This window comes from Hirundo rustica, chromosome 5, assembly GCF_015227805.2.
Source record: "Hirundo rustica isolate bHirRus1 chromosome 5, bHirRus1.pri.v3, whole genome shotgun sequence".
Taxonomy (NCBI): Eukaryota; Metazoa; Chordata; class Aves; order Passeriformes; family Hirundinidae; genus Hirundo; species Hirundo rustica.
The window spans coordinates 2,681,580-2,693,638 of NC_053454.1; positions in this window are offsets into that span (position 1 = coordinate 2,681,580).

Here is a 12,059-nt window from a genome sequence, read left to right on the forward strand (position 1 = left end):
CCCTCAAATTGTCTGCCTTTAACTGGCTTCCTTGCTTATAGGTAAGTGAAGATGTCACTCAGTTAAAAGGTGGAAAGAGGATTGTCCATCGTGTGTTTTTCAGAGACATAGAAAATGCAGCAGCAAATGTCTAGTTAGGTCAAGCTGTTCCCTATGCTCTACAGAAGTATCCACCACTGCCTGAAAGGCTCCAGTTTGAAGCTGAGTGTTCTGTGTTTAATAATTAAATAGAAAAATTAGACATGATTTCTCAAAATTCACCTAGAGACACAAAGTTTGACTTGCTGTTTCCATACTACAGACCCCTTAGCTGCCAGTAAAATTCAAGGAATGAGCTTGCTTTTTTCTTAGCTCAGATTGTCTACATGAATTTTGAAAATGAATCCCATTTTTTTAGTTATTTCTCTCAGGCTTTCCTCCTGTAACTCCTTTCCAAATCCTTTCCAAGCTTGCCTTCATGCTTTGTGGATAGCAGACATCTAAATCTGATTCATTATTTCAAGCAGTGCTCAGACAGAACAGTGAGATGTACAAGAATGGTACAGGAACCCTTTTTCAACAGACCTGTTATGAAATATTTGAGGGAGGAAAAAAGGGGGCAAAAAAAAAAAAAAAAATAGGGTTCTATTACTGCTCAGAGAAGGCACTTGAGCCAGATCCACCTGTGTGTAATTCATCGAGACAGTTGAAATGTTCCTCTTGTTATTTTCTCTAATAAATTCTGTATTTGGTGATTTATGATAGATATCTTGTATCTTGCTGTTACAAACCTATGGAGATTTGACAGTAATTAATCATGATGAAGAGCCTTGCTTCTCAGGAAGGAAGAACATGCAATTCTGCAGGCTGTTAGTCAATAAAGAAACACTTTTCAGGGATTCTTAATTGACCACCTTTATCACCAATTTACACGCAGAAAACTTCTGCTAAGGATACCTTGAAGGGGAGGTTGACGAACCAGAATGAAGCAGAACTTGCACACAAAATAAGATTCTTGTGATGAATTCCTCAAACCACTTCCCCTCATGGCAGTGGGGTTTTGATGTCTGAATTTATAAATAAAATAAGGTTAGGAGATCTGTGAACTTGTTGTAAATCATTACCAGGCTAGGGAGAATTTAAGAAACCTTTAAGGAAAAGTGCCAATGTATAGCAAGGAGGCCTATAAATATATCATGGTGGTTTAAAATATGTTAACTCCATAACTGTGAAATGCCCCGTTGCACAGATAAAACTCTTTAATCTGAGTGAAGAGTAGAACATGAAAATTTATCCTGGGAACATTCATTCTTCTGATGAAAAGGTCTGTGCAGAATTTCTCAAGTGATGGGATGAACCCAGGGAAGCAGGGATCAAGAAAGCTGTTCCCCCGCAGATTGATCTGTGAGACTGCAGAAGATCCTCTCAAGGAAACTGAGAAAAATCCCATTGCTCAAAAAAATACTTAAAATTAGGCTGGATACAGCAGCTGCTATGTAACTCTAGCATGTCAATAAAAAATAATAGGAAGAATTCACCCTGGCACAGCTGGGGACATAAATAACAGTGTTCAGCTCACAAAGATCTTAGAAGGCTACTGGAATATTCCAAACAAGTTCCTTGGGCTCACAGTGTGGGATGTACTGCAGGGACAATTCCAGGAGGGAGCTGGACTCCACATGTTGGGAAAAGTGTTCCCTTTGGATGCCTGTGGCTTTTATGCCTTGATAGAGATGATGTACCTTTATTTTCAGTCTTACACTTTGTTCCAGCGGCTCCTTACCTGTGTCTCCAGCACCTACAACATCAACTCCTCTTTGTATAAAGTAGTGAACAACTTGGTTCTGAGTAGGAATGCACCCCACACCTGAGCAGGCGTTTCCATGCAGGGAAAGGTTTAAGACTCAATCCTTGCTGTTCTTATAAGGTAAAGGACCCAGAAAATTCTTTGCTATCCTGACGGTTGTCTGAATGCCAAGACAAAAACACTGGTAAGTCTGTTTAGCTGTTCCTCAGAAATGTGGCTAGATTCTATTGGCAGTCTACAGGCCAATTTAGCCCTCCTAAAACATTAAGCATTTAAGAAGGAGCATAGAGGTGCTCAGGTGTTTTTTTTTTGGACTGCCTTAGCGAGTGCAAGAATTTTTTCTACACTGTTTTCAACTTATATTTCTTTTGTTTGATACTTTTTGTTATTTTTGTCATTATTTAAACCATTTCTTTTACACAGCATGTCCAGAGAAGTTGTCTTGCTGTTGTTAAGCCACTCTGGGAGGCTGCAGGTCAGCCCTCAGACTTAATACATCTTCAGGAGGCTCATTACACTCTGGCCATGTGTAGGACTGTCAGTCCTGCAGCCTGTTGCTCCCTTCCCTGCCTTCTAAACCCTTGAAAATGTTAGTGGTGTCCAGAAATCCTTTGTCTTGTCACCTGTGAGCTTTACAATGAAGATATTTCTTCTTTGGTTCCCATATTTTTCAATTGTTATGTGTGCCAAAAAGATCATAAGACTGACAAAACCAACTATCTTAAGCTTCTGATTTGACAGGATACCCACAAGTCATCCAGGAGGGGATCCAGCTGCTTCTTGCAGGATAGAATATCTGATTTCCATGGCCTGGACCTCCTGACCTCCAGGAAGAAGTCAGAACACAGAATGAGCTCAATTGGTTATGGCATTATGTCGAGATGATGGCTTTCTTCACAAGGCTTAGTCCAGCTCTGGGAAAGATACTTATATATTTGCTTTTCTTGCGTAGAGGGGAGAAATTCAAGTTTTCTGGATGTGGGAAGATAACATCTGGTTTTCAGCTGGTGGTGAGGGTTGGCCAGGTTTGTGTAAAACATCTCAGCAGCTCTGCTGTTCCTCCTGCCTCTCTGCTTAGAGCTAGGCATTTTATATCAGTGAAGGTGATGCTACGTGGCTTAAACCGAGCTGATGGAGTGAAAATTGGGCTTTCAAACTTAACACCCTTTCTTCTATTCCAATGTTCATAAAAACCGATTTTATCCTCAAGTTTGCGCTGAAGATGTATTTAAAAAAAAAAAAAAATAAAAAGTTGAAAAGGTGAATCCTGTGTGTTAAAAATCACCAGCACAATTGCTGTCAAGGTAGAGCAAGCTCTGTAGGTAGTAGTAACAGCCTCCACACAGGAAAACAATCTTTAGCATAATGATCTGGAAAGAGTTCTTTGGAAGCAATTGAGGATATGGATGTTTATCTCTTTTACGAAAGACAGCCTACAGAAACCTTCAGTAGAAAATGTCTGAAACAGAGGTCTGAGCACAGCAAATGATGTGGGGTGCAGTGGGGTGCAGGCAGAAGTCAAACTGCATGTCCATTGCAAGGCAGAGTTAATTTCTGCATCAGTGCTGTCGATTTTTTCCTGAGGTTTTTAAATCATCCCCTTGTGAAACCGCAGGTGCTCCCGGGCAGTGTTGTTGCAGCATTAGTGAGGAAATGCTGCCTGCAAGCACGGAGGCTCTCAGGCTGGCAGGTGAACCCTTGATCCATCTTTCAGCCCCAGGGTGGCTCACTGGAGCTCGCTCAGCCCTAAATCCTGCCAGCCCTGTAGATTACCCACATTCTGCCCAGCTGCCTGAGGGAACTGGAGTGGGAGGCATGCACAGAGCGTGGCTGGCTGGAAAGGGGCCCCACACAGCTCACAGGGATGGAAAAACTTTCCTTTCTGCCATGCCTGGGGATGCTGTGAGCCCTTCCCTGTCTTTACCTGGTCTGGCGCTCCCAGCAAGAGCCTGGAGAATGAGGTTGAGTCGTACCTGTCCTGTCCTACTTTGCATGATCTCACAACCAAATCACAGTCTGGGTGAAAAGGGGAAAAGAGGAAGAGATATTGGGAACTTTGGCTTTTGATTTTAGAGATGTGGGGGGACCAGAGAGATGGCAAAAGGCAATGCCACCTGAAGCCACAGTCCATGTAACCATGTGAAAAGGGGGTGACCTTGCTTTGGCAGTTGATTTTCAGGTAATACAGTTTCTAATTTATTTATAATACATATCTATATGTAATTTATACGTTTAACATTTACTTTATACGTTTTGCATTTACACAATACATCTGCTGTGAGGGTGCTGAGGCCCTGGCACAGGGTGCCCAGAGAAGCTGTGGCTGCCCCTGGATCCCTGGAAGTGTCCAAGGCCAGGTTGGATGGGGCTTGGGATAGTGGAAGGTGTCCCTGCCCATGGCAGGGGATAGAACTGGATGAGCTTTAAGGTTGTTAAAAACCTGATCCTTTCTTTTATTCTATGATCTAGTCCCTGAAGAGGAGGTCAGTATCTTTGTCCCCAGGCTTAATTCAAACCCTGATCCTCTTCCTGAGGAGTGTCCTAATGGCTTCGTGCCACAATTATCTCCCTTTTTCACCTTTTCTGGGTAATCTACACTCATTTTGTGTCTGAACAGTGAAAACTTCCACCAAAATGAATAAGAAGCTGTTCTTTACCTTGCAGGATAAGACTCTGTCCTTGAGCACAGGGTTTGGATTCCAGGTGATGAGAAAAGACAAGCACTTGATCTGCTCTGCTTCCTGCAGGAGTTCTGATAACAGAGCTGGATTGTAAATACAAAGTGGAAACAACCTACTGTGCAGTGGAAAACTGGAATAACTCTCTGCCAAGCTCTGGAAAGAGACTTCCTGCTTTTGAGAGAGCAGATAATGTTTGTTAGTCCTAAACAGGAATGATTTCCCTGCAAAAAACATGATCTGAGGAATGGGGGGAAATTAAACTTTTGCCTTCTGCCTTTTCCTCCATGCAGAATCTGATGGGTTTTTAGCTCAGGAGGCTCCTTTTTGAGAGCCCATTTGCGAAATCCCTTGCTCTGATGTGCATCACAAACAGCACAGCCTGTGGATCTGTTCCAGAGCCCTGGATACTGCTCTGCCAGGCCAGGTGCTGATCTCCTGCAGTGAATCTTGCTCCGCACCCACATCTGTTATTTTGCTACAACAGATGTTTACAGCAACACAGAAGCAAATAGTTGCTTTTTCCCCTTTCTTCCTGAATTTTTTTTTTTTTTTTTTAACCACAAAGGAAAAACGTAATTTGTTTCCAAGTATTTGGCTTTCACATATATACATATACATATTCACCAATGTTTTGTGATTTTGCTTCGAAGTCTTCTAGAGCGTTTACCAAATTTTGAGCCTTTGCAGTGTGCCCTGGCTGGGGTAGAGTTATGTGTCCTCCCAGTATCTAACACAGTGCTGTGTTTTGGATTCAGTGTGAGGATTATTTTGATAACACATGGATTTTTAGCTGCTGCTGAGCAGTGTTTGCACTGAATCAAGCACCCTTCAGCTCCTCCCACTGCTCTGCCAGAGCTGGCTGGCGGCACAAGAAGCTGGGAGGGGACACAGCCAGGGAATATCCAAAAGGATATTCCAGACCATGTGGCATAGTGGGGTGTTTTTATAAACTGCGGAAAGCTGGGACTTCTGGTTGGGAACCAGCTGAACATCAGTCTGTGGGTGGTGAGGGACTGCATTGTGCATCACTCGTTTGGATTATTTATTTTTTAAATTGTATTATTATTATTATTATTATTATTATTATTATTATTATTCCCTTCCTTTTCTGTCCTGTTATACCATCTTTATCTCACCCCACAAATTTCTTTTCCTTCCCAGTTCTCTCCTCCACCCCAGTGCCGGGAGGGAGTGTGTGAGCAGCAGGACACAGAGCTAACAAGAAAGTAAAATTTCTGACCTCCCTTTTCATTAATATGTTCAACTATGGCCTATTATACCTCACACAGAGAGGGAAAGCTCAGTTCCACACAACCTCTGCATGGCTCGAGGGGAAGGAGTTTCAGCTACCTCAGCTAAATGTCAGAGAGACTGAGCCAAGGTCCACCAACCTCAACAAGAGTCTTTTTTTTCCTTGATTTCAGTGAGCTTTAGATGGGGAATTAAGCCTACCTGCTAGAAGCAAAAGTAAATTTTCAAATCCTTCTTCAAACCCGTCACAGGGGAGGAGCAAAGCCCCAGAGCATGTTAATGAGGATTGAGTGCCCTTGGAAAAGCTGTTTATATTGGACTCTGCTCTCTCCAGACATCTCATTCTTTCTGTAAGACATTCCCTTTCATTTCCACCTGCAGCTGCAGCTCACTTGTAATATCTGAGGCCCTTTTGCCCCTTGCTCCACTTTTTATGTTCCTATTTCAAAGACAAACTCTGTCTGCACCTTTTTTATATTAAAGGTCACAGTCAAAGTTTGAAAGTCGGTCTGTAAATTCCTTCTGGTGGAAGGTGGTTCTTTGTTAAGGCAAAGATAGAGAAATAACGAGTTCTGTGATTTGGGAACCACTTTCAGTGCATCTTTGGGACTTTCACAAAATTCTGGAGTCTGTAACACAGCCATGTGTAGGACAAAACAAGGAGACAAAATAAATTGAGGGCTGGATGATTGTGAGGGGTAGAAAGAAAGTCCCATTCCTCAGCTGTTACAAACACCCCAAACCCACAGACATTTAGATTTTTTTTTTTAATCTGAAAATTTTCTAAATATCCTAATTCTCTGTTCATGCTTGTGAGGAAATTACTTCTCTGGAGGGGAAGAGCATGGTTGCCGGTACCTGTTTCACATTTAATTCTCATCTGAATCCCCAAATTACTTGTCAGCATTCTTCTTCTGACTCTGCCTGGGGGCCTGAGTCGTTTACACGAAACACCCAGGAGTGTGTGCTGAATCCAGGTCTGGGAGTTGTTCTCCTGGAGCAGGAAAGCAGAGAGCAATCTCACAGGGTTGCAGTGTGAATAGCAGATCAAAGCACTTGAGCAGAAAAAAGAACCCTACAAATAACCCCCTCGAACCCAAAATTGAATTGCTGCAGCATTTCTCCAGGTTCAATTTCATTTTCTGCTCGACGGGACTCAAACTTTCATCTCCTCTGAGAACATTTTCAAACCACCAAGGTATATGTGGAGAAACACAGCAGAGTAAGAAAGGATATGTTAGTAATTCTTCTCACTCAGCCTTGCCTTCATTAAGTAAAGAGCCCCAAATTATCAGGCTGTATTTTCCTGAGGGGTTAAAATATTTTTTTAAGTGCTGTACTGCCCTGTGTAGTCCAAAGAAAACTCAAATTTCACAAAACAATTTAAGACCCAGAAGGACTCATAGAATACCAGAATGGTTTGGGTGGGAAGAGACCTTCAAGGCCATCTCATTCCACCCGCCTTGTCACGGGCAGGAACACCTTCCACTATCCCAGGTGGCTCCAAGCCCTGCCCAGCCTGGCCTTGAAGAATGAGTGGCTGTTCTTTCTGAGGTTTCCCAGCACAGAAAATCTTCCAGAATTCTATGATGTCACAAGGATTCAGTGAAAGCTTCAATCACCCTGTCCAGCACCCAGATCTGGTACTTGTAGGACAAGAGGTAGTGGTTTTACCCTCTGAAAGAGGGTAGATTTAAAGTAGCTAATGGGAAGAAATTCCTCCCTGTGAGGGTGGTGAGGCCCTGGCACAGGTTTCCCAGAGAAGCTGTGGATGCCCCGTCCCAGGAAGTGTCCAAGGCCAGATTGGATGAGGTTGCCCTGATATTATTATTTTGGGGTTGCCATCTGGCCTGAGGGGCATTTTATCTATCTATATTAACTTTAAACCCCTTTTCACAGGCAAACCAGCAAATATGAGCTCAGCACACTTGAGAGCTGGGCCATGCGGGAAGAAAGAAGGGTTTTTCTGGAGAGGGTCTGTAACACAGTGAGGCTCCTTCTGTCCTGGACCCCAACCAAAGCAGCTGCCATGCACCTGGTTATTCAAGAACCATCTAGGCCAGGGGATGAGCCAAAAGCCTGTCCATGGGTCTGAAGTAAATTTCCAGTGTGCTGCTATCCTCACTCTTCACACCAGAGATAAATATTATATTTTTGCAGGGTGAAGCATTTCTCAGATACAATTTCCCTGAATTTTTAATTCCCTTGCATGGAGAACTTAGTGAAAATGTGCTTAAAGCAGAAAGAAAGTATGATCTGATGAGTAATTCCTGATACAAAATGAGAAAGCAGTAGCTATTCCCACTCAGGTGTTTTGCTCTGTGGATCTCTTCTACAGGGCAGAATTAAACTTCCAGCAGTTCCACCTAATGATGATAGCCACAAAATAAATGGATTTCTTCAGACTGGCACTTGCAATTACATTCATCTGAAAGTCTGACATAGTTAATGAAACCATGGGAAAATGCAATGCTCTGAGTCCTAAACCACACAAACACACATTGATTGTATCAGAGGGAAATGAGCCAAGTTCCTGATAGGACACACAAAGACATAAACACCAACACACATGTATTTTCCACGGTGGTTTGTTGTGATAAAGAGGATTTGAATTCTTCATAAATTCTGCACAGATATTTGAAAATGAATGGAAATGGTGTTTGCAATGCCAGTCATTGTGAGAAAAACAAAATTGCCGAATAATTGACAGAATAATTTAACAGGGAGGCAAAATTGATCAAGGAGGTATTTTTATCCTTGGAAAGCAATGGGATATGTGTAAGGCCATTTCTGTGTGGGATTATTAGATGAAGAAGTAATAATACACTCTGTTATCCCACAATGCTATGGATCCAACACAAAGCCTATTAAAGTCTATGCAAATGTTTCCATTATACTCTGTGGCCTCGCTGCTGATCCGCGAGAAAATCTGATTACAAGTTCACGAAAAAGAAATATTCCCTCTCCCAAAAGTGGCTTATTCATAGAATCACAGAATAATAAATGCTGGAAAAGCCCTCAAAGATCATCGACTCCAGCCATTCCCCCAGCACTGCCAAGGCCACCACTGATCCACGTCTCCAAGTGTCACATTTACACTTTTGAACATTTCCAACAACAGTGATTCTACAACTTCCCTGGGCAACCTGTTCCATCTGAATCTGCCCTGATAGAGCATGTGTACTGGAAAACATAATTCCAGGGCTGGGATAAGCCAGGATTCGAATGGAACTGACTGAAATATGTTGGCAAATGTGCTCTACACCCCAACTTTGAATTTAACTTGTGCAGATGAAGGTAAAAAATCATTAACTGTTGACAAATAACTGTAGGCATCCATGAAAATGAGCTCAGGGGTCTCAGTGCAACTCTGACATCATAATCTGTTCATAATTCTTACACCTTCCTGGTCTCCAAGCACCTTGTAATCTTTATAATGGGTTTATAATACTTTTGTGAGGCAGAGAGAGGCTATTTCATCCATCTTCACAGGTGGAGAGGATGGCTCATGCTAATAGGTCTCCACAAATCAAGGGATGGCTCTGGAAAAGGCTCTGGGGTTCAACCAAGCAGCATCCAATCCTTGTATAATTTGTGCCTAGTTTTTCCTGTGCATGACAGAGGAACTCTAGTGGACCAAATCATGAGATGCAGACAGCACAAAGCAGAAAATGTGTAGGAGATCTGTGGGTTTAGATGCCCCTTATGTTCAATTGCATTTTTTTCCTTGGGTTTTGTCCTCATTAGAGCAACATGGAGCCCACCAGTGTTCATGAAGGACTTAATGAAGCTTCTTCCAAAAAATTCCCAGGGAGTTTCCTGGAATCAAAGCTGATTTTCCAGTTAAAGACACTGTGGCAACCTCATGTCCTTTTTGCCTGGGTGACTTTGCTGGGCGCTTGCTCAGCTGTCAGTCTGAGGCTGCTCATAATTTTAATTATGAATAAAGGAGTAAGGGAAGATCCCTCTGCCGTGTTCCCACCATCTCTCCACTGCCTGACAGGAGCCTGGAGAAATTCAGTGTGTCTGTGTCAGCCCTGGGCACTGAGATGGCAAGATCAGACCTGACAAACCAGCAAGCTGACATTATCAAGGCAAAGAAGACTCAAGGAAAATTTTACCACCTTGGAATGTTCAAGGTCAGGCTGGATGGGGCTCAAAGAATCCACTTTAGTGGAATATGTCACTTCCCATGGCAGGGGGGTGGAACCAGATGAACTTTGAGGTCCTTTTCTGCCCAAGCCATTCTATGGGGTTTTTTTGTTTGTTTGTTTGTTTTAAACAGTGTTTCAATTTTTATTCATCTCATTTTATTTTTTACAGTATTTTTCTACTTCACAGTGCAAAAATCTCCAGAAAGCAGCATAGTGCTCTCTCCCACTTGTTTTTACTTACGTATCTGTTGATTGAACTGTTCATAGTGAGAGATTGTTTTTCACTCTCTGAATGAAGATCAGGAGAGATCTGTGGTCTAACGTTAACAGGAGCAGGAACAATGATGCTTTTATTGGGATAGCCATGTCCTGGGAACCCTTCCAGAAAGAAGAAAGTCACATCAGGAGGAAATTATATTCTATTTGTATTTCCTGTACTATTCAAGGCAAGACTCAGAAGACTGATTTAGCAATTTGTACCTGAAACCACATGGAATCCCTGCTTGGCTGCAGTAGGATGATCCCTTGTTGCATCTCTGGGCCTTTCCACTTTACCTTCCTTAAACAGAGCATTTCAGCAACTTCACCTGCTAAAAGTGGGGTTTAGGTTAACTCTAAGGTCAGAGTCTATCAAAGGGTAATTTGTGACCTTGTGCAACCAGCATCTCTCGGTGTTATTTCACAGATCGTGCACCTGACATCTGGCCTGACAAAGGGTGGCCACTTTGTGCATATTTTATGCTGCAGTGCTGCCAAATCCTAATGAGAAGTGACAGGATTCCTCTATATCATTTCTATTACTGTTTCCTTCTTCCAGCCCTAGTCCCATCCCCATTTTTTCCTTCATCCTGAGCTTTGCTAGCCTCTCTTGTCTCTGTGACGTACCTGTTATTTGAGTTACGCCCATCCTCTGTAATTGCTTCTGAAAGGCTGAAGGTAAACACAGAAGAGCAGACTGATAAACAAATGCTGTAAGAAAGCCAAGTATAATAAAAGATAGCAGCATGGAGCAATATTTGGGAGTAGGATGTAATTTTAAAGGTCAATAATGCGCCAAGGAAATTCTGCCTGGAGCACAACTCTCATTGATAACAGAGAGCTGCTATCTTAGCATTGCTTGACTGCTAAATGAGTTTAACAATCTACCTCTGAGTTCATCTTCCTACCTCCCATTGCTTCTTTCTTCCTTCCTTCCTTCCTTCCTTCCTTCCTTCCTTCCTTCCTTCCTTCCTTCCTTCCTTCCTTCCTTCCTTCCTTCCTTCCTTCCTTCCTTCCTTCCTTCCTTCCTTCCTTCCTTCCTTCCTTCCTTCCTTCCTTCCTTCCTTCCTTCCTTCCTTCCTTCCTTCCTTCCTTCTTCCTTCCTTCCTTCCTTCCTTCCTTCCTTCCTTCCTTCCTTCCTTCCTTCCTTCCTTCCTTCCTTCCTTCCTTCCTTCCTTCCTTCCTTCCTTCCTTCCTTCCTGCCTGCCTTCCTGCCTTCCTGCCTTCCTGCCTTCCTGCCTTCCTTCCTTCCTGCCTTCCTTCCTGCCTTCCTCCCTTCCTTCCTGCCTTCCTGCCTTCCTGCCTTCCTGCCTTCCTGCCTTCCTTCCTCTCTCTTTCTCTCTCTCTTCCTTTTTATTTTCTCCCTCTATCTTCCTTTCTCCTTTCCTTCCTCTCTCCTTTCCTACCTTCCTTCCTTTCTCCATCCTCTCCTTCCTTTTCTCTCTCTCTCTCTTACTCTTTTTCTTTCTTTCTCTGTACCAGACTTATGGCTTAGAGTTTCCCTTAGAAAATCTTGAAACACTTCTCTAGTACTTATTAAAATAACTTTTCACGTCATGCCTTCTGCAGGAAACACTTGCTGGCTCAGTACTGCAACAGATGAGAGCAGGTTTTTAATTTCCAGGTTGTGCTGCCTGTTGGATAAAGATCTGTATCACCACAGCTCAAGTTTCCAATGTCTCTGTTTCTCTCTGATCTGAGAACAAACTGCTCTGACTTTCTGTGTTCCTGTTGTGGCAGGTTCAGCTGAAACTTTGCACTGAAATGGTCACATAGAAACCAGTTTCCTCCTGCAGGTTTTGAGTCCCACAGGGATATTGCCAACAATCCTAAAAGCAAGTAAAAATATGAATTTGAGAGAACACAGTGGCTTTTTAAATGTTGCATTACATTGTAGTAAGTTCTAAACTTTTCAGAAAGTGAAGACCC